At 40.3% G+C, this 23,864-nt stretch overlaps 1 pseudogene; it reads left to right on the top strand.

Annotated features, from left to right (window-relative positions):
* Nucleotides 1-21: 21 nt before the first annotated feature.
* On the top strand, nt 22-20,720 carry LOC120305129 (annotated as a pseudogene).
* The last annotated feature ends 3,144 nt before the right edge of the window (nt 20,721-23,864 follow it).

The raw sequence follows: 23,864 nt of genomic DNA, 5'->3' as shown, positions 1-23,864 counted from the left end.
TCAAGAATCCAAGAATAGTAGTGATGGAAAACCCCCACAAACTGCTTAATGTGGGAAAAATAGAGGTTGCAGATCACAGCTGATTATACATGAGACGATCCCTTCAGTGAAGCGTGATACAAATGTTTTGGAGTTTGGCAAAAGCTCCCTTATGGTTCATGGAAGGACCCATATAGGAGAGAAGCTCTATCAGACGACCCAATATGATGAAAGATTTAGCATGAACACTAATATGGTAAGACACAAGAGGATTCACGCAGAAGAGAAACCATATGAGTGCCCAGATTGTGGGAAAAGTTTGAGGGATAGCCTGTTCCCATTCGTAGCGTGGCCGCTGTCCAATCACTGCGCTTCCTCTTAGGAGGGCAGCGTCAGATCAGCCTGGCGGAGGTGGGGTGTGAAACCGGCGCCAAAACCAGCGCTCTGAGACTCAAAGTTGTAGAATGTTCTTAAGTGAAGGAATAAAAATATTAAGGACTATGTTGTTAAGACAACAATTAGAAATAGAGAGTTTAGCAGCTTCTGTAATGTGAGGGCTATGTGCAGAGCGAATTGATTATAGTTGTTCTGCTTGGGTAGATCATACTAGCTAAGATGTGCCTGATTATTCTGAAATCATTGCAAACATCATGAACAAATCAATAAATTACAACAAAAGCCTAGAGCCAGAGGGAAGGACGGTTGGAATCCCTTGAAAGGACTCAATGATTGGATCCCTAACTTGGCCGGATGGGTAAAACTATTAGTAGTGTTGGAAATTTGAATATTAATAATTGGAATGCCAATTTGTTGTTTGCAGTGTAGACCAATAATAACGGTTTGTTGTAAAGACTATGATTGGATGGAAAATGAAAGACGAGAGTGAAGAGGTTGGAAAAATGTTGCAACAATTTGAGAAATATGAATGTAAAAATCAATAGAAAGTATGAAAAGAAAAAGGAGAGATTTCTGGGGGGGGAAGCGTATTGTTTTTACAGAGCTGTAAGAAGACCTGCTTGTCAACGCTGCAAATATTGTATATTCTTGCTTTTGACAGTATGTAGAATTGTCTGGTAATTATGGGGTTAATACAGAGCAGAAGGGGCGTTGGGCTAAAGCCAGGGAAAGAAAGAGGAAGAAAACATTTGACCTTCACACTAATTGGATAATGTGAGATATGAGGGCTAATTTAGGGAGGGAACATGCTGATAATTTAACTGCTCAGAGGAAGAGAACTTAGATCCTAGCATCCCTCCGTTGTGCCTGTGCAGACATTTTGCAACAATAAAAGACTTTTAGGAAAACAAATGCCTGGAAGTTCTTTGGAATGTTTCATTAGCTGGAACCACAACACTGCTAGGCTGTGAACAAAATACATTGCACATATTTCTAATTTCACGAGCCTACCTGAAGCTTGTATTTAGAAAGGCCTCTGCTAGGCTAGAAACCCTTCTTAACCAGAATTTACTGATACGATAGTTACTCTGGAGCAGGGGTAGGCAACCTTGGCTCTTTTATGACTCATGGACTTCAACTCCCAGAACTGGCTCAGGAGTCATAAAAGAGCCAAGGTTGCCTACCCCTGCTCTACAGACAACCTACCTAGGAACTAGTAGCCATAAAAGGTAATTTGTAAATAAGGGCAGAGGGGGATAGAATTCAAACAATGGAAGATGTAATCAGGGGTGGGGAATAATGTATTTGCTTTAGGCGCTTTGGATAGGTTGGGATGGTCCCTGCGAAACCCCAAAGGACAGATGAGGGCTAGATGGTCTTGGAGAAAAGTTATGGATGTGGTCACTAAGACGGGTCTTAGTTAAAACATCTTAAAAATGCCAGAGTGAGAGTATTTTCAGCCTTACGTCACTAGGTGGAGCTGTAACACAACACTAGTGGCTGGAAAACAGTCACTCTAACACAGGGATGTCAATTTCAATGAGGGCCGCACCAGCATTGCGGTTGCCCGTGGGGGGGCAGGTGGGTGTGGCCTAGTAGGTGAGTGTGGGTGGGGTGGGTGTGGCCTATTGGGTGGGCATGGCCAGCTCTACATTGTTCACAAGAAGGGTGCCAAGGAGATCTTGGAGGATGAATGAAAATTTATTTAGACAAGAAAAGAATGTTCAAAAATTAAAGGAGCAATTAAAGGATTACTTTGCTTTAAATATGTATAAGGGAACTTCAATGTCAATGGTATGGGATGCCGGTAAAGCTTACATGCGGGGGATTTTGATACAAATGAATAAGGTTCATAGACAGAAGCAGGTGCAGAAACGTAAGGAGTTGGAAGATGAGATTAAATTAAAAGAAAAAGCTCTGATTTTAAACTCCACAGATGAGAAGATTAAGGAATCTATAAAATTGCTTAAATCACAATTTAATATGTTGATGGTTGATCAAACTGCAACTAATTTATTGTATATGAAACAAAATACATTTTGTAATGCCAATAAACCAGGGAGATGGTTGGCTTATCAATTGAGAAAGAAGCAGAAACAGAGAACTATAGATAAAATAAATTATAATGGTAAATTGGTATATCAGAAGGAGTTGATTAAGAAATCTTTTTTAGATTATTATCAAAAATTATATATGAGTACTAAAGTACAGGCTTCAGACATAGATAATTATTTAAAAGATGCTAATTTTCCTAAACTAACAGAAGATCAGAAACAAGAAATTAATGGCCTGATTACTAGTGAAGAAATTGAGATAGTAATTAAAGAATTAAAATTAGGTAAAGCACCGGGTACTGATGGATTGACATCTATTTATTATAAAACTTTGGTACAAGAGTTGATTCAACCTTTAAGGGAGATTTTTAATAATATATTACAGGGCTTAGAGACCCCCTTGTCATGGGGTAGAGCTTTTATATCTTTGATTCCAAAAGAAGACCAAGATCTCACTTTACCAAAGAATTATAGACCTATATCTCTTTTAAATGTAGACTATAAGATTTTTTCAAAAATCTTAGCTAATAGACTTATGAGGGTCTTGCATCATGTAATACATATGGATCAAACAGGTTTTATAACTGGAAGGTATATGAAGAATAATGTTAGACAAATTATTAACCTATTAGAATATTTAGATAAAAACAATCAAGTTTCTGCAGGATTGATATTTTTAGATGCTGAAAAAGCTTTTGATCAGCTGAATTGGCAATTTATGTTAAGATTAATTGAGAAAATGAATTTTGGAGAAAAAAATTTACAAGCTCTTCGTGTTATTTATCAAAAGCAAACGGCACAACTTATAGTTAATGGGGGTTTGTCAGAGGTGTTTTCAACTGAGAAGGGGACTAGACAGGGCTGTCCATTGTCACCATTGCTGTTTGTCTTAACTTTGGAAATTTTGTTGATTAAAATTCGAGAATCACAGCAAATAAAAGGAATAGAAGTTAATAAAAAAGAATATAAATTAAGGGCTTTTGCAGATGACTTGGTTGTTACTTTATCTCAACCAACTGATTCTGTAATAGAGCTATTACAATTGATATATCAGTATGGACAGGTTTCGGGTTTCAAAATTAATAATAATAAGACTAAAATATTGCCTAAAAATATGACCAATCTGGACAAGAAGACCCTGGTTAGGTTGACAGATTTCGAGGTTGTTAATAAGGTAAAATATCTGGGGGTTATTTTATCTGCTTTTAATGCAAAATTGTATAAAAATAATTATGAAAGGCTGTGGGTCAAAATACAAAGAGATTTGGAAAATTGGGAGAAGTTGCAATTATCTCTTTTGGGGAGAATTGCAGCGATTAAAATCAATGTTCTGCCAAAGTTTCTTTTTTTATTTCAAATGATACCCATTTTAAAGAATGAGGTTAATTTAAATGAATGGCAGAAAGGTATCAATAAATTTATCTGGGCAGGGAAAAAAACCAAGAGTAAAACTTAAAATTATACAAGATATTCGTGAGAGAGGTGGACACAAGGTACCGAATTTGAAATTGTATTATGATGCTGCGGTTTTAACATTAATTAGTGACTGGGTTAATTTAACAAATGTAGAAGTACTCCTCTTGGAGGGTTGGGATTTACTTTTTGGATGGCATGCCTATTTAATTTTTAATAAAAAGGTTGATAGGGTTTTTAAATCTCATATTATAAGGATTTCTTTACTTTGGGTTTGGAAGAAACATCATAGAAGTGATTTTAAAATTCCACTATGGGGTATACCATGGCATGCGATAGAAGGGATAAGGAGAGGAGTTAAGATGGATGGTGTTTCTTATGCACAATTACTTAGATGGGATGGTAAAAACTGGCAATTAAAATCTTTGGAAGATTTAACACAAGAAAATATTATTTATTCATGGTTTCAGCATAGACAAATAGTGGAGAGGTGGAAGATAGATTGTAACGTGGGTTTGCTTAGAGAAGATGAGAATTTGTTAAAACAAATAAAAGATCAAAGACGAACTCATATTAAGAGAATCTATGGGGTGTTAGTAGAATTGGATTCAGAAGCAGAATTAGTTAAAGAATGTATGGTTAAATGGGCACAAAACTTTGATGAACCGGTTCCATTAGATACCTGGGAGATTATTTGGGTGAGGAATGTTAAATTTACACAAGCCCAAAATTTAAGGGAAAATTTTTATAAAATGCTTTATAGATGGCACCTTGATCCACAAAAAATGTCTCGTATGTATCCTGACTTGCAGCCTAAATGTTGGAGATGTGGATGTTTGGATGCTACTTATTATCATATCTGGTAGTCATGTAAAAATATAAAAGCTTTTTGGATTAAGATATGGTGGAATATTCAAAGAATTTTTAGAAGGATAAAATTTACCCCACAATTGTTTTTGTTAGGTATTGTTTCTGATTGTGATAGTAAAGAGACTATATTGATGTTAAATTTAATTACAGTGGCCAGGTTGTTAGTAGGGCAATGTTGGAAGAAGGAATCTTTGCCTACTTTGCAAGAGTGGTTTCTTAAAGTTTCTTATTTGGCGGAAATGGCAAAGATTTTGGCTTTCTTGAAAGATCAATCGCAAGAGAAGTACCTCCTGGTATGGAAAAAATGGATAGATTTTATACAATATAAGTTGGATATAAAAATATTATTTAGTTTTTGAATAATTTATATTTAAAATTTAAGATATTTCATAGATATATTTTTTAATTTTTAATTTTTCTTTTTTTATTTGATTTTTTCTTTTTCTGTTTCTTTTTTTCTTTCTTCTTGTATTTTTTTTATATATTGTTGTTAACTATTTTATAATTTGTTTAATTAATGTATTTAGATTTGCTTATGGTTTATATGTATTTTAAGATTTTTTAAAAAAAATTTTTTTTAATTAAGCCTGTATTCAGTTCTGGGAAGGTCGGGGGAGGGTAGGGTAGGGTTGGGAGGGTTTGGGGAAGGGAATCTTTTTGTAAAACTTAAAAAATTTTCAATAAAAAAAAAGAAGGGTGCCTATGGGGGCCTGGGCAGGAGTGGGACAGATCTGAGGGTCTCTGGCAGAAGGGGATGGGACCAGGGCAAGTGCCAAGTCATGGCCACTGGAGGAGCCTCAGTGCCTGCTGAAACCCCTCCGGCGAGCTCATCAAGCGTAATATGTGAAGTAGGTGAGGGCCATTTGATGGCCACTTCCAGGCGATGGTGCATTTCTTCATTCCTCACAAAGGTTGACAACTCCCCAGCATGCACCCAGGGGATGGGTCCAACACGGCAGGGGCTGGTTCCTCGCTGTTTCCAGACAGCCTTGTGGAGCTAAGACTGAATGCGTTTCAGCATAGATGGCCACCACAAAATTGTACACTGGCTCCCAGCCAGCCTAGGCCAGGGCCCAGGCAGTGGGGGCCGTTCCCTCACTGTTTCCAAGGTGGTTTCGTGGGCCACATGAAACCACTTCGCAGGCCGCATCTGGCCCCCGAGTCTTGTGTTTGACATGTCTGATCTAACAGCAAGGTCGGCGACATCCAACTGGAGGGAGAGGAGCTGAGGTGAAAGGCTTTAAAAGCATAGAGTATTGCTAGAAAGGATGTCAATGAGAGGAGAAGGGCAGAGGAACTTCCTCTTCCGGTTTATCCATGGAATGATGGAGGTGGGGCAGTCGTGCTCTTCCCAGGGTCGAAGCAGCAGCTGGAAAGTGAGTTGAGAGTTCGGAGGAGAAATTAGGAGCAAATAGAGCTCACTTGTTTCCCCAGGGTGTAAAAGCAGAGAAGTGACTAGGCTGAAACATGTCGGCTGATACTGTATAATGTTTCTTTTTCAGACATTATTACACTTACTTTGTATGATTTAAAACTTCTGCCTCTAGTTTTCTGCTGGGAGATGGGAGAAGCTAAACTAAAAGGTCTGAGGACTAAACATATGAAGAAAGGTTGCAGGATTTAAGTATGGCCAGTCTAGAGAAAAGAAGAATTAGGGAGGGACATGATATTAGTATTCCAGTATTTGAGGGGCTGTCACAAAGAGGAGGGGGTCAATTTATTTGCTAAAGCACCAGAAGGCAAGAGAAGAAACAATGTATGGAAAGTAATCAAGGAGAGAAGCAACCTGGAATTAAGGAGAAACATCCTAACAGTGAGGAATAGAGTAGAGTAGAGTAGAGTAGAGTAGAATAGAATAGAATAGAATAGAATAGAATAGAATAGAATAGAATAGAATAGAATAGAATAGAATAGAATAGAATAGAATAGAATAGAATAGAATAGAACTGGAAGGGACCTTGGGGGTCTTCTAGTCCAGCCCCCTGCTCAAGCAGGAGAATCTATAACATCTCAGACAAGTTACTTTCCTCTTTTTAAAAAATCTCCAGTGATGGAGCACGCACGATTTCTGGGGGCAAGCTATTCACTGTTAGGAAGTTTCTTCTTAGTTCCAGGTTGCTTCTCTCTTTGATCAGTTTTTTGTGATATGGTGACCAAAATTGGCTGCAGTATTTCAGGTGTCTTACTAAGGTTTTATAAAGCGGTACTAATACCTCGCGTGATCTTGATTCTATGCCTCTGTTTATACAACCCAGGATTACCTAATGCTGCACACTGCTGGCTTTTTTGGCTAATGCTGCACACTGCTGGCTCATGGTTAAATGATCGTCCACTAGGACTCCAAGGTCCCTCTCATAGTTACTGTTTTTAAGCCAGGTTTTGCCCAATCTCTACTTGTACCTTTGATTTTTCCTGCCTAAATGTAAAACTTTTCTCCACACTGAAACTCATTTTGTTGGATAGGGCCCATTGTTCAAGTTTGTCAAGATCTTTTTGGATCCTGAGTTTGTCTTCTGGGATGTTGGCTACTCCTACCAGTTTGATGTCATCTGCAGATTTGATGAGTTCCCCTTCAATTCCCTCATCTAAGTCATTGATGAAATATTGAAGAGTACTGGGCCTAAGACGGAACCTTGTGATACCCCACTGCTTACTTCTCTCCATGTGGATATAGTGCCCTTGAGGAATACTTGTTGAATACGTTTTGCCAGCCACCTACAGATCCATCTGATGGTGATGTTGCCTCCAGAGGTTGTAGGTGCTTCATCGGTGAAGGTTTTTAAGAAGAGACTGGGCAGCCACTTGTCTGAAATGGTATAGGGTCTCCGGTTTGAGAAGGGGGTTGGGCTAGAAGATCTACAAGGTCCCTTCCAGCTCTATTCTAAGTGATGTACGGACTCGTATGCACATAGACATACATGAATCTTAGGTTAGACATACATAAATCTTGGGCATGTGTGTTCATATATGTTTGATCTATCCAAGCCAAAAGAATGTTATAATTGAATCAATATTTGAATTTGGATTTTGCTAGTCTTCTATCTGCCAAATGAATCATAAATAATGTTAGAAGTAATATTAGAATTTTGATGTTTTCATGCTAATATATGGGTTTTCTTTTTGCTACTTTCAGTTGTCCTGCAAATATTTGTTGAACAATAATGAAACTGACCCGTTAATATGAATCTTACAGACAAAGAGGATGCCAAGAAGAACACTGTGGACCACAGAGAATGAGAAGCAGCATTAAAATGCAAGACAAAGCATCAATCAAAACTTTTTCTCCTTCCTCCAGAAATTTTGAAAACTCTTCTCCTGTCTCACCTGGTGAGAGACAAGGGAGAGAATAACAAGAACAAAGTTTTGAGGTGGAAAAAAAAGAGCACGTGCAACTCAAGGGGGATAATATCAAAATTCTTTAAAAAGTGGACATAACTGGAAGTCAGTGGGAAGGAAGATGTCCCTTGGATAGCCAAAATGGACAAGCTTTAATTAAACCCTTTCAGGAAGACTTGACGTGACTCAAAGAACCTCCAAGTAAGAGATCAGAAATATTTTTGGCCTCCTCAAGAATCCAAAAATATCAGTGTTGAAAAAACCCCACAGACTGCCTAATGTGGGAAAAATAGAGGTTGCGGATCACAGCTGATTATGCAGGAGATGATCCACCCAGTGAAAGTGACACAAATGTTTGGAGTGCGGCAAAAATTTTACTCAAAGTAGTTCCCTTACGGTTCATGGAAGGACCCATACTGGAGCTCTACTAGACAACGGAATGTGACAAAGATTTAGCATGCACGCTAATATGGTAGGACACAAGAGGACTCACGCAGAAGAGAACCCGTATGAGTGCCCAGATTGTGGGAAACGTTTCAGTTGGAATTCCCTCCTGGTGATACACCAGAGGACTCACACCGGAGAGAAACCCTATGAGTGTCCAGAGTGTGGGAAAGATTTCTCTTCGAAATCTGTCCTGTTGAACCATCAAAGAACTCACACAGGAGAGAAACCATATGAGTGTCCAGAGTGTGGGAAAGATTTCTCTTCGAAATCTGTCCTAGTGAACCATCAAAGAACTCACACAGGAGAAAAACCATATGAGTGTCCTGATTGTGGGAAAGGTTTCAGTTGGAATTCCCTCCTGGTGATACACCAGAGGACTCACACAGGAGAAAAGCCATATGAGTGTCCAGAGTGTGGGAAAAGTTTTAGTCAGAGATACAGCTTGGTGACACACCAGGGGACTCACACCGGAGAGAACCCCTATGAGTGTCCAGATTGTGGGAAAGATTTCTCTTGGAAATCTGAGCTGATGAACCATCAAAGGACTCACACAGGAGAGAAACCATATAAATGTCATTGTGGGAAAAGTTTTAGTCAGAATTCCCACCTGGTAACACACCAGAGAACTCACACAGGAGAAAAACCATATAAATGTCGTCATTGTGGGGAAAGTTTCAGTCAGAATTGCAACCTGGTGACACACCAGAGGACTCATACAGGAGAGAAACCCTATGAGTGTCCAGAGTGTGGGAAAAGTTTCAGTCAGCATTCCAGCCTAGTGACACACCAGAGGACTCACACAGGAGAAAAACCCTATGAGTGTTCGGATTGTGAGAAAGATTTCTCTTCGAAATCTGCCCTGGTGAACCATCAGAGGGCTCACACAGGAGAGAAACCATATAAATGTCATCACTGTGGGGAAAGTTTTAGTCAGCATTACTACCTAGTGAAACACCAGAGGACTCACACGGGAGAGAAACCGTATGAGTGTCCAGATTGTGGGAAAGATTTCTTTTGGAAATCTGACTTGGTTAGACATCAGAGGACTCACACAGGAGAGAAACCATATAAATGTCGTTGTGGGGACAGTTTTAGTCAGAATTCCGTCCTGGTGAGACACCAGAGGACTCACACGGGAGAGAAACCCTATGAGTGTCCATATTGTGGGAAAGGTTTCCCTTGGAAATCTTACCTGGTTAGACATCAGAGGATTCACACAGGAGAGGAAACCATATCACATTCCAAGAGTGTAGGAGAGATTTCAGTAGTGGGTATAAACTTTTAAATCATGTAAAGTTACACATAGCAGAGTAACCATTCAGATGCCCAGATTATGGACAGCGTTGTGCACTAAATTCCTCTCTTATTACAGAAGAAATTCCACATGAGGAAAAATTTGATCTTGAATTTTGTTTCTTGTCTCTTACTGGAAGCCTAGCTGAGAAATTATTAATTTCTTGCATGATTCTTTTTAGTCAAGCATGTTTTATTAAACATGAGGGAAGAGATCTGAGCTTCCTTTGTCTAGCCCAGTGAAGTCGTTCCCTTTCACAGAGTCATGGTTGTGCTGGGCCAGAGAAAGCGAGCTTAGATCTATATTAGGTATCTTTGCCACCTTGAGTTATTTCTACATATACTAAGCACGAGATATGTATCTTTGTTAAGAAAATGTATGTGGCACCCCAACTCAAGGTGACTCCACCCGATTTACAGCAATGAAACCTGAATACAGAAACCAATAGACCCCATACATTGCAAATGGCAAATTGCAAGGCCTCCACGGCTAACATTTACTTGCCCTATAAATACAGGGCAAGCAAGACTGATGGCATTTTGATGGTCTGGGAGTCCCAAAAAGGAGATTCCTGCTTTTGTTCAATTTAGAAGTTAACCAGCCCTCCTGGCCTTACTAACTACCCATTGGGAACCCCATATTAATACAACATATCTTATGTGCGGGCAGAATTTGAAAACAACATTTAATATGGCACAGTACTTGAGTAAAATGGTTTGGCTGAGATCAGCATATGTGGGATTTATTGGGGTAGATTTTAGGAGTGATACTGAAATATATTTCACTTATCTATGTATCAGATTGTTGTATTGTACTCCAATTTCACTTTAATTTGTTTTTAGATGTTTTATTAATGTTTGGAACTCTGTATTCTGATATGGCCAATGGGCTAATTAATAAACTAAACTATTAAAACTAAATGCATATAAACAAAAACCTGGTTTCAATTCAGGCTTCTGAGTGCAGGTGCCTCTTCTTATCCCAGTGCTTAGAGGGAAGAATGGATCTTCCTTGCTTTACGGAAGACATGGAGGATAAAGGCCTGCCACACTTCAGGGGGAAGAGTGTTTATTTAAGGGAAGGGGCTAGGAGCTTGCCCACCATATTTGACCTGGTAGAACAGATAGATGCAAAAATAATAAATGTAGGACAATAAAGACAGGTGTCCTGTTGGCTCAGTGGTCAAAATTCAGTGTTGCTGGCTAACTCTGCCCACAGCCTGGAATTCGATCCTGATGGGGCTCGAAGTTGACTCAGTCTTCCATCCTTCTGAGATCTGTAAAAGGAGAACTCAGATTGTTGGGGAGAATATGCTGAGACTGTAAACTGAGAGTGCTATAAAGCGCTGTGGGGTGATATATATGTCTATCTGCTATTGCTATAATAAAGTAATAGTTTAAAGGTGATGACCAGCATCATCAATTGCACCTTAAAGAAATGGATCCAGTGCAACTCACAAAACAAAGATTTTACGTGGGCAATCTAGGGACTCCCATTACTGTGTGTGCTGTTGCGTTCTGAACCAGCTGAAGTTTCTTGGTGGCCCAGGGCAGTGATGCAAACAGGAGGGTTTCAAGGCATGAGTAATCCACTTTGGAAGTCCTCTTGAATATTATTTGAATATTAATAATTGGAATGCCAGTTTGTTGTTTGCAGTGTAGACCAATAATAACTGTTTGTTGTAAAGACTATGATTGGATGGAAAATGAAAGATGAGAGTGAAGAGGTTGGAAAAATGTTGCAACAATTTGAGAAATATGAATGTAAAAATTAATAGAAAATATGAAAAGAAAAAGGGATTTTTGGGGGGAAAGGCCTATTGTTTTTACAGAACTGTAAGTAAAAAAGATGCTGAGACTCTAGAAAGAGTACAGAGAAGAGCAACAAAGATGATTAGGGGAGTGAAGGCTAAAACATATGAGGAACGGTTGCTGGAATTGGGTATGTCTAGATTAATGAAGAGAAGGATGAGCGGGGACATGATAGCAGTGTTCCAATATCTCAGGGGCTGCCACAAAAAAGAGGGAGTCACACTATTCTCCAAAGCGCCTGAGGGCAGGATAAGAAGCAACAGATGTAAACTAATCAAGGAGGGAAGCAAGCTAGAACTAAGAGAAACTTTCTGACAGTTAGAACAATTAACCAGTGGAACAACCTGCCTCCAGAAACGGTGAATGCTCCAACATTGGAAGTTTTTAAGAAGAGACTGGACAGCCATCTGTCCGAAATGGTGTAGGGTTTCCTGCCTGAGCAGGGGGTTGGGTTTCCTGCCTGAGCAGGGGGTTGGACTTTATTATTATCATCATCATCATCATCATCATTATTAACACCTGCTAGCCTGTGAAGAAAATACATTGCACATGTTTCTAATTTAACGAACCTACCTGAAGCTTGAGAATTGTATGTAGGAAGGCCTATCCTATGCTAGAAACCCTTCTTAACCAGAATTTGCTGCTACGATAGTTACTCTGGAGCAGGAGTAGGCAAGCTTGGCTCTTTTATGACCCGTGGACTTCAACTCCCAGAACTGGCTCAGGAGTCATAAAAGAGCCAAGGCTGCCTACCTCTGCTGTAGAGACAACCCGCTTAGGAACTAGTAGCCATAAAATTTGTAAATAAGGGCAGAGGGGGATAGAATTCGAACAATGGGAGATGTAATCAGGGCGGGGAATAATGTATTCGCTTTAGGCGTTTTGGATAGGTTGGGATGGTCCCTGCGAAACCCCAAAGGACAGACGAGGGCTAGATGGTCCTGGAGAAAAGTTATGGATGTGGTCACTAAGAGAGGAAAACGGCTCTTAATTAAAACATCTTAGAAACGCTAGACAGAGTGAGCGTATTTTCAGCCTTACGTCACTAGGTGGAGCTCTAACACTAGCGGCTGGAAAACAGTCAATCTAACAGCAGCGTCGGCGGAGGGAGAGGAGCTGAGGTGAAAGGCTTTAAAAGCATAGAGTATTGCTAGAAAGGATGTCGAGGAGAGGAAAAGGGCAGAGGAACTTCCTCTTCCGGCTCATCCATGGAAGGATGGAGGCGTGGGGATGGAGGCAGTCGTACTCTTCCCAGGGTCGAAGGGGAAGCTGGAAGGTGAGTTGAGAGTTCGGAGGAGAAACCAGGAGCAAATACAATTGCCTTGTTTCTTTCACTTTCTTTCACATATTACACTTAACGCTGTATGATTTAAAACTTTTGCCTCTAGTTTTCTGCTGGGAGATGGGAGAAGCTAAAATTTAAAGGCCTGGAAACTAAACATACGAAGAAAGGTTGCAGGATTTGGGTATGGCCAGTCTAGAGAAAAGAAGGATTTGGGGGGGGGGGGATATGATAGCAGTATTCCAGTATTTGAGGGGCTGCTACAAAGAGGAGGGGGTCAATTTATTTTCTAAAGCACCAGAAGGCAAGAGAAGAAACAATGGATGGAAACTAATCAAGGATAGAAGCAACCTGGAATTAAGGAGAAACTTCCTAACAGTGACAATAGAATAGAGCTGAAAGGGACCTTGGAGGTCTTCTAGTCCAGCCCCCTGCTCAAGCAGGAGAACCTATAACATCTCAGACAAGTTACTAGTCTCTTTTTAAAAATCTGCAGTGAAGGAGCACCCACGATTTCTGGGGGCAAACTGTTCACTGTCAGGAACTTTCTTAGTTCCAGGTTGCTTCTCTCTTTGACCAGTTTCCAACCGTTGTTTCTCGTCCTGCCCTCTGGTGCTTTGGAGAATAGCGTGACCCCCTCTTCTTTATGGCAGCCCCTCAAATACTGGAATACTGCTATCATGTCTCCCCTATTTTTTCTTTTATTTAGACTAGCCAAACTCAAGTCCTGCTGCCGTTCTTCCTATGTTTTAATCTCGAGGCCTTTGATCATCTTAGTTGCTTTTCTCTGATATTTTTCCAAACTTTTAACATCTTTTTTGTGATATGGTGACTAAAATTGGCTGCAGTATTTCAGGTGTGGTCTTACTAGGGTTTTATAAAGCGGTACTAATACCTCGCGTGGTCTTGATTCTATGTTTATATAACCCTGAATTACCTAATGCTGCACACGGCTGGCCTTTTTGGCTAATGCTGCACACTGCTGACTCATGGTTAAGTGATTGTCCACTAGGACTCCAAGGTCCCTCTCATAGTTACTGTTTTTAAGCTAGGTTTTGCCCAATCTCTACTTGTACCTTTGATTTTTCCTGCCTAAATGTAAAACTTTGCTTTTCTCTACATTGAAACTCATTTTGTGGGATAGGGCCCATTGTTCAAGTTTGTCAAGATCTTTTTGGATCCTGAGTTTGTCTTCTGGGGTGTTGGCTACTCCTGCCAGATTGGTGTCATCTGCAAATTTGATGAGTTCCCCTTCAATTCCCTCATCTAAGTCATTGATGAAGATATTGAAGAGTACTGGGCCTAAGACGGAACCTTGTGATACCCCACTGCTTACTTCTCTCCATGTGGATGTAGTGCCCTTGAGGAATACTTGTTGAGTACGTTTTGCCAGCCACCTACAGATCCATCTGGTGGTGATGTTGCCTCCAGAGGTTGTAGGTGCTTCATCGGTGGAGGTTTTTAAGAAGAGACAGGGCAGCCACTTGTCTGAAATAGTATAGGGTCTCCGGTTTGAGAAGGGGGTTGGGCTAGAAGATCTACAAGGTGCCTTCCAGCTCTATTTTAACTGATGTACAGACTCGTATGCACACAGAATACATCGATCTTAGGTGTCTATTTCTATGAGCATGTGTGTTCATATATGTTTGATCTATCCAAGCCAAAAGAATGTTATAATTGAATCAATATTTGAATTTGGATTTTGCTAATCTTCTATCTGCCAAATGAATCATAAATAATGTTAGAAGTTATACTAGATTTTTTTAAAGTTTTTATTTTTCCATTTATTCCACATACAGAATACAATTTACAAGATAAAATAAATTCATAACCATTGGTACCGCTTGCCCATTCCCCCCAGGCTGCGTCCACCCTCTCTAATACCTTCCCTACTTCCCTCCTCTTTCTCCCCTCCCTTCCTACTCTCTTCCCCTCCCCTTCTCCTCACCATCCTACTTCCTCCCTGCACCTTCCTCCCCTCTCATCCCTCTCAAGCACATGAACGCAGCATAGGGGAAAGGCCCAAGCAGCACCTCTCTCATAAACAACCATATCTATATTATCCTTACCCACCCACTCACCCCCCCACCCACCCCCCCTCAACCCTCCCCCCCTCACTTCCCAGAGCAGAGTACAGGGTTATTAGTAACAAAATTAATTTAAAAAAAGGAAAAGAAAAAAAGAAAAGGAAAAAAAATCATACTTAGCCCTCAACTCTCCTTAAATTACATCATCATAAACAAATCTCTTCTACAACATTTGCTATAAACAAATCCATTATTCATAAAATAAATGATAGTTTGTAGTCCCATACTTTTTCTGAATATAATCTATCCATCTTCTCCATACAATAATATATCTTTCTTGTGTATGATCCTTTAAATAAGCAGAAATTTTTGCCATTTCTGTGAAATTAGAAACTTTAAATATCCATTCTTCTAAAGTAGGCAACGAATCTTTCTTCCAATATGAGCCTACTAGTAACCTTGCTGCAGTTAATAAATTCAACATTAAAATAGTTTCTTTGTCATTTAAGTCCACAAAAATACCCAGTAAGAATAATTGAGGAGTAAACTTTATCCTTCTTTTAAAAATCTTTTGAATGTTCCACCAAATCATAATCCAAAAAGCCTTTACCTTTTTACAATTCCACCAAACATGAAAGTATGTTGCGTCCATATTACCACATCTCCAACATTTGGGTTGTAAATTAGAATACATACAAGATAATTTTTTAGGATCTAAATGCCATCTATAAAACATTTTGTAAAAATTTTCCCTCAAATTTTGAGCTTGTGTAAACTTAACATTTCTGATCCAAATTATCTCCCATAAATCCAATGGGATCGGTTCCTGGATATTCTGAGTCCATTTAATCATACAATCTTTAACCAATTCTGTTTCCGAATCTAATTCTATTAGAGCATTATAAATTCTTTTTATATGGCCTGATTCTGATCTTTAATCTGAATAACCAAATTTTCATCTTCTAACTTTATTCCCTCTTTCTTATTTACAGTCCACCTATCCACTATTTGTAAATATTGAAACCATGACTGTAGAATATTTTCTTGCCTTAATGCATCTAAAGATTTTAAATGCCAATCCGAACCTGACCAAATTAATAATTCTTTATACGAAATCTTGTCAAAATTCATCCCCTTAGAAATTCCCTCGATTGCATGTCTAGGAATCCCCCAGATAGGTATTTTATAATTTAACCTATGATAATACTTTTTCCAAACTCGGAGTAAAGCATTCCTCAAAATGTGTGATTTGAAAGCCCAGTCCACTTTCTTGTTAAAAATTAAATATGCATGCCAACCATACATTAAATCCCACCCTTCAAGAGAAATAATATCCTTATTTGTTAAGTTAAGCCAATCACTTATCCAAGTTAAGGCGGCTGCATCATAATATAATTTCAAATTGGGTGCTTTAAGTCCTCCTCTTTCTCGGGCATCTTCCAAAATCTTAAACTTAACCCTTGGTTTTTTCCCAGCCCAAATGAATTTATTGATACCCTTCTGCCATTCCTCCAAATTTACATCTTTTTTTAAAATAGGTATCATCTGAAATAAGAAAAGAAACTTTGGTAGAACATTCATTTTTACAGCTGAAATTCTCTGACAGTTGCAATTTTTTCCAGTCATTTAAGTCCTTTTGTACTTTTGCCCATAATAATTCATAATTGTTCTTATACAATTTTCCATTTGAAGCAGTTAAATATACTCCCAAATATTTAACCTTTTTCACCATCTGAAAACCTGTGGCTTTAACTAAACTTTCCTTATCATTAACTGACATATTCTTAGATAATATCTTAGTCTTATGATTATTGACTTTAAAACCAGAAACTTTTCCATACTGTGTTATAAGTTCTAATAAACAATCAACCGCTCGAGTTGGTTGTTCCAAAATTAAAACCAAATCATCCGCAAAAGCCCGCAGTTTATAGTCATTCTTTCTTATCTTTATACCCTTGAGTACCGTTGATTCTCGAATCTGGATCAACAAAATCTCCAGTGTTAAAACAAATAACAATGGAGATAATGGACATCCTTGTCTTGTTCCTTTTTCAATATTAAAAGTCTCAGTCAGTCCCCCATTAACAACAATTTGAGCAGATTGTTGCTGATATATAGCTTTAAGCGCATGTAAAAACTTAACCCCAAAATTCATTTTCTCTACCAATGAGAATAAAAATTGCCAATCTAATTGATCAAAAGCTTTCTCAGCATCCAAAAATATAAAAGCCACAGGAATCTGATTGTTCTTATCCAGATACTCAATTAAGTTAATAATTTGTCTTAGATTATATTTCATATATCGCCCTGTTATAAATCCTGATTGATCACTGTGAATCAAATCCTTCATAACCTGCATTAATCTGTTTGCCAAAATTTTAGTGAAAATCTTATAATCTACATTTAACAAAGATATTGGCCTGTAATTCTTAGGTTCTGTAAGATCTTGATCCTCCTTCGGAATCAGTGATATAAACGCTCTTTTCCAAGAAGGGGGGACTTGTGCTCCCAACAAAATACTATTTTGGTGTCATCTGCAAGTTTGATGAGTTCCCCTTCAATTCATCAGTGGAGGTTTTTAAGAAGAGACTGGGCAGCCACTTGTCTGAAATGGTGTAGGGTCTCCGGCTTGACAAGGGGGTTGGGCTAGAAGATCTATCTACAAGGTGCCTTCCAGCTCTATTTTAACTGATGTACAGACTCGTATGCACACAGACATACATCGATCTTAGGTGTCTATTTCTATGGGCATGGATGTTCATATATGTTTGATCTATCCAAGCCAAAAGAATCTTATAATTGAATCAATATTTGAATTTGGATTTTGCTAGTCTTCTATCTGCCAAATGAATCATAAATAATGTTAGAAGTTATACTAGAATTTTGATGTTTTATTGCTAATGTAAGGGTTTTCTTTTTGCTGCTTTCACATGTCTTGCACCCATTTGTTAAACAATAATGAAACTGACACGTTAATATGAATCTTACAGACAAAGAGGATGCCAAGAAGAACACTCTGGACCACAGAGAATGAGAAGCAGCATTAAAATGCAAGACAAAGCATCAATCAAAACCTTTTCTGCTTCCTCCAGAAATTTTGAAAACTCTTCTCCTTTCTCACCTGATGAGAGACAAGGGAGAGAATAACAAGAACAAAATTTTGAGCTGGAAAAAATAAAGCATGTGCAACTCAAGGGAACATGATGTAAAAGTCAAGGGAGATAATATCGAAATTTTTAAAAAAGTGGACATAACTGGAAGTCAGTGGGAAGGAAGAGGTCCGTTGGAGATCCAAAATGGACAGGCATTAATTAAACCCTTTCAGGAAGACTTGACTCAAAGAACCTCCAAGTAAGAAATCAGAAACAGTTTTGGTCTCCTCAAGAATCCAAAAATATCAGTGTTGAAAAAACCCCACAGACTGCCTAATGTGGGAAAAATAGAGGTTGTGGATCACAGCTGATTATGCAGGAGATGATCCACCCAGTGAAAGTGACACAAATGTTTGGAGTGAGGCAAAAACTTTACTCAGAGTAGTTCCCTTATGGTTCATGGAAGGACCTATACTGGAGAGAAGCTCTACCAGACAACCCAATGTGACAAAGATTTAGCATGCACACTAATATGGTAAGACACAAGAGGACTCCTGCAGGACAGAAACCATATGAGTGCCCAGATTGTGGGAAACGTTTCAGTTGGAATTCCCTCCTGGTGATACACCAGAGGACTCACACCGGAGAGAAACCCTATGAGTGTCCAGAGTGTGGGAAAGATTTCTCTTCGAAATCTTTCCTGGTGAACCATCAAAGGATTCACACAGGAGAGAAACCATATAAATGTCATTGTGGGAAAAGTTTTAGTCAGAATTCCTACTTGGTGAAACATCAGAGTACTCACACGGGAGAGAAACCCTATGAGTGTCCAGAGTGTGGAAAAAGTTTTAGTCAGAATTCCTACCTGGTGCAACACCAGAGGACTCACACGGGAGAGAAGCCATATGAGTGTCCACAGTGCGGGAAAAGTTTCACTCAGAGATACAGCTTGATGACACACCAGAGGACTCACACAGGAGAAAAACCATATGAGTGTCCAGAGTGTGGGAAAGATTTCTCTTCAAAATCTTTCCTGGTGAACCATCAAAGGATTCACACAGGAGAGAAACCATATAAATGTCATTGTGGGAAATGTTTTAGTCAGAATTGCTACTTGGTGAAACATCAGAGTACTCACACGGGAGAGAAACCCTATGAGTGTCCAGAGTGTGGAAAAAGTTTTAGTCAGAATTCCTACCTGGTGCAACACCAGAGGACTCACACGGGAGAGAAACCCTATGAGTGTCCAGAGTGTGGGAAAGGTTTCAGTTGGAATTCCCTCCTCGTGATACACCAGAGGACTCACACAGGAGAGAAGCCATATGAATGTCCGGAGTGTGGGAAAAGTTTCAGTCAGAGATACAGCTTGGTGACACACCAGAGGACTCACACAGGAGAGAAACCATATGAGTGTCCAGAGTGTGGGAAAGATTTCAGTTTGAATTCCCTCCTGGTTAGACATCAGAGGACTCACACAGGAGAGAAACCATATGAATGTCGTTGTGGGGAAAGTTTTAGTCAGAATTCCAGTCTGGTGACACACCAGAGGACTCACACGGGAGAGAAACCCTATGAATGTCCTGATTGTGGGAAAGGTTTCAGTCGCAATTCCTACCTAGTGAAACACCAGAGGACTCACACAGGAGAGAAACCCTATGAGTGTCCAGATTGTGGGAAAAATTTCTCTTGGAAATCTGAACTGGTTAGACATCAGAGGACTCACACAGGAGAGAAAACATATAAATGTCGTTGTGGGGACAGTTTTAGTCAGAATTCCGACCTGGTGAGACACCAGAGGACTCACACGGGAGAGAAACCCTATGAGTGTCCAGATTGTGGGAAAGATTTCTGTCACAATTCCTACCTGGTGAAACACCAGAGGACTCACACAGCAGAGAAACCCTATAAGTGTCCATATTGTGGGAAAGATTTCTCTTGGAAATCTGAACTGGTGAGACACCAGAGGACTCACACGGGAGAGAAACCCTATGAGTGTCCATATTGTGGGAAAAATTTCTCTTGGAAATCTGACCTGGTTAGACATCAGAGGATTCACACAGGAGAGGAAACCATATGAGTGCCCAGAGTTTGGGAGAGATTTCACTAGTAGGTATAAACTTTTAAATCATGTAAAGTTACACTTAGCAGAGTAACCATTCAGATGCCCCGGTTATGGACAGTGTTTTGCACTAAATCCCTCTCTTATTACAGAAGAAATTCCACATGAGGAAAAATTTGATCTTGAATTTTGTTTCTTGTCTCTTACTGGAAACTTAGCTGAGAAATTATTAATTTCTTGCATGATTCTTTTTAGTCAAGCCTGTTTTATTAAACATGAGGGAAGAAATCTGAACAAGATAGATGGCATTTTGATGATCTTGGAGTCCCAAAAAGGTGATTCTTGCTTTTGTTCAGTTTAGAAGTTAACCAGGCCTCCTGGCCTTACTAACTACCCATTGGGAACCCCATATTAATACAACATATCTTATGTGCGGGCAGAATTTGAAAACAAAGTTTAATATGGCAGAGTACTTGAGTAAAAAGGTTTGGCTGAGATCTTATTTCACTTATCTACGCATCAGATTGTTGTATTTTACTCCAATTTCACTTTAATTTGTTTTTAGAGGGTTTTGTTAATGTTTGGAACTCTGTATTCTGATATGGCCAATGGGCTAATTAATAAACTAAACTATTAAAACCAAATGCATATAAACAAAAACCTGGTTTGAATTCAGGCTTCTGATGTGCAGGCGCCTCTTCTTATCCCAGTGCTTAGGGGGGAAACTGGATCTTCCTTACTTTACGGAAGACACAGAGGATAAAGGCCTGCCACACTTCAGGGGGAAGAGTGTTTATTTAAGGGAAGGGGCTAGGAGCTTGCCCACCATATTTGACCTGGTAGAACAGATAGATGCAAAAATAATAAATGTAGGACAATAAAGACAGGTGTCCTGTTGGCTCAGTGGTCAGAATTCAGTGTTGCCGGCTGACTCTGCCCACAGTTTGGAATTCGATCCTGATAGGGCTCAAGGTTGACTCAGCCTTCCATCTTTCTGAGATCTGTAAAAGGAGGACCCAGATTGTTGGGGAGAATATGCTGACACTGTAAACTGAGAGTGCTATAAAGCGCTGTGGGGTGATACATGTGTCTAACTGCTATTGCTATAATAAAGAAATAGCTTTAAAGGTGATGACCAGCATCATCAATTGATGGATCCAGTGCAACTCACACAACAAAGATGTTACGTGGGCAATCTAGGGACTCCCATTACTGTGTGTGCTGTTGCTTTCTGAACCAGTTGAAGTTTCTTGGTGGCCCAGGGCAGTAATCCAAATGGGAGAGGGTCAAGGCATGAGTGATCCACTTTGGAAGGCCTCCCTGGTCCAGTAAAGGAAATAATTGGCTCACCAGAAGAATCTCTGCAAAGCCCCTCCCCCAGCCATCATCTTTTCAAGCAGGAACAGTGAGTCCAGGGGGACCCCCAGGTTGCACACCAGCTGAGTCCTCAAGGGTGATCACATGACCCCACGACATTGAAACTCTCACAAATCTGAGTCGTGGACAATGGCAAAGCTGCAATGGTTGTAAGTGTGAAAAATGGTCATAAGTCACCTTTTTTAGTGCTGTTGTGACTTTATGAATGGTCGCTACATTAAGTCTAGGACTACCTGTACATAATTTGATATTGTAAGATGGATGGCCTTCGGTAGCCATTTCACGTCAATGTTAAAAAGCAGCAGCGAAAGGCTTGAGCCCTGGGGCACCCCAAACTGCAGGGGCCTAGGACTCAGGTCCTCCTACTCACACTGACTGGACCCGGGCATGGAGATGGAAGTAGAACCAGTTAAATAAAATGCCTCTCATTTCCAATCCTAAGCGCCTGTCCAGAAGGATATCATGAAACCTGATGAGAGATCTAGGAGGGACAAAATGGTTGTATCCCGTGTATCCCAAGCCCTCCAAAAGTCCACGAGAGTTGCAACAAATGCCATTTTGGTGATGTGCCCCAGCCTGAACCCACACCGAGAAGGGCCCAGGTGTCTTTCTCCTGCACAGCCCTTTCTCTGGGTGGCAAAGTCAGAGCTACAAGCAGAGGGCGAGTTATAGTTCCAGGCTGCCAACCTCTCATTGTCCTGTTCAGCTGCACTTAGAAAAGACCTTAATCTGCAGCAGTGTCTTTAAATTCTCTGCCAGGATAGCCTCTCATGGTTTAGCAAACTGCTGTTATAAAGCTGGCAAGAATGCCAAATGTCCAAAAGTGGGGGAAATTACTCCTTCAGGCCTCTCCCGAGCTTGGAAAAGAAATATGAGTAATTCTTGGATTGTGACAGCAATTGGTGCCAGATTTTCCATTGCTATCACATGAGCACAGGATTGTGAGGGAATCCTGGCAGTTCCATTTGCCACTGCAATTCTAGGACCCCCTAGGACTTTCCAAAGAGGTTGTAGGGGAAGCTTCAGGGGAAGATGGCGTCCAGCCTATCCCAGTCAGACAGAAGAGAGAGAAGAAAACATGATTGGCTTAGCCAACATGGAATGGGGAGACTGAAGAGGACTGGGTTCTATGGTCCCACCTCTGGAGCCCATTATTAAAATACGGGTGGGAGGACAGATTGTCCCAATGTTAGTTGACACGGGAGCCACCAGATCGGTCCTAAATAAATCTGTTGGCAAGCCATCAAACCAGACCATCCAAATTCAGGGAGTATCTGGAGAAACTCAATTTCAACCACTCCTGGAACCCCATACATGCCAAGTGGGACAAGGAATCATTAAACATCAATTTTTATATGTCCCAGACTGTCCAGTCCCATTATTGGGCAGAGACTTGCTAAATAAGTTAAAAGCAACTATTTCCTTTGACAATGGGAAGCAATTAATTCAAGTGCACCACCCAGTGGAAGAAATATGGCACTTGATGGTAGTGACAGAAGTAGAAGTAGAAGGTACTAAATGGCAACAATTTAATGTCCCACTCCTGTGGGAAGAGGATAACCCCCCTGGATTTGCAAAATATGCCATGCCCGTTATGGTGGAACTAAAACCACAAGCATATCCTGTTAGAGTGCCTGAATGATATTGTACTTCAGAGGCTGCTGTTGCCATTCAAGAATTAATCCAAAAATACTTGATAGCAAAAATCATTAGAAAAATTCAGTCACCCTCGAATACTGCAATACTACCTGTTCGTAAGCTCGACAGACAGTGGAGACCAGTGCAGGATCTCCGCCCCGTTAATAAATTGACCCTAACCCTACATACGACTGTTCCAAATCCATATATTCTTTTGAATACAATACCTGCATCTGCTAAATGGTTTTCAGTTGTGGATTGAAAGGATGCCCTGCTGAGCCCGCCAAAAGTCCCATTCTGCAAACGGTGCTGCAAGTTGTCTGCAGCGAAGGCGAGCTGTCTGGAAGTTTCCACCCCTTCCTGTAAGTAATGTAAGTAAAAGAGGGCCAGGGGTGGGAGGTGGAGGCCGGTGGGTGCAGTGAGGGTTGCTGGCGCGTGTGGGGCCCGGCGGGTGCCTTACCTCCCTTGGGCTGGGCCAGCTAGTGGCCCAGCCGGTGGTCGCCCTGTGCCATCTCTGCCGCTTGCCAGCTACAGTTACCGTCTAAAGTTGCAATCATCCATTGTCCTGGACATCAAAAAGACTCAAGCCTTATTACCCAGGGCAATAGGAAGGCAGACAAAGAAGCCAAGAGAGCTGCGTTAGAAGGCCCCCCCTCCAATCAGATGTCATCAGGTTCATGTATTTAGACACTTACTTAGAACAATTTGATCCTACATATATGAAAGAGGAAAGCCAAAAGTTGAAGCAGGATGTACAATCCGAACTGGTTAAAGGCTGGTACACCCTTC

The sequence above is a fragment of the Crotalus tigris genome, unplaced genomic scaffold (assembly GCF_016545835.1).
Source record: "Crotalus tigris isolate CLP2741 ecotype Arizona unplaced genomic scaffold, ASM1654583v1 scf7180000017666.379230911805:20528666, whole genome shotgun sequence".
Lineage (NCBI taxonomy): Eukaryota > Metazoa > Chordata > Lepidosauria > Squamata > Viperidae > Crotalus > Crotalus tigris.
The sequence above is the reverse complement of the archived record's forward strand: the minus strand, read 5'-3'. Positions and strand labels throughout refer to the sequence as shown.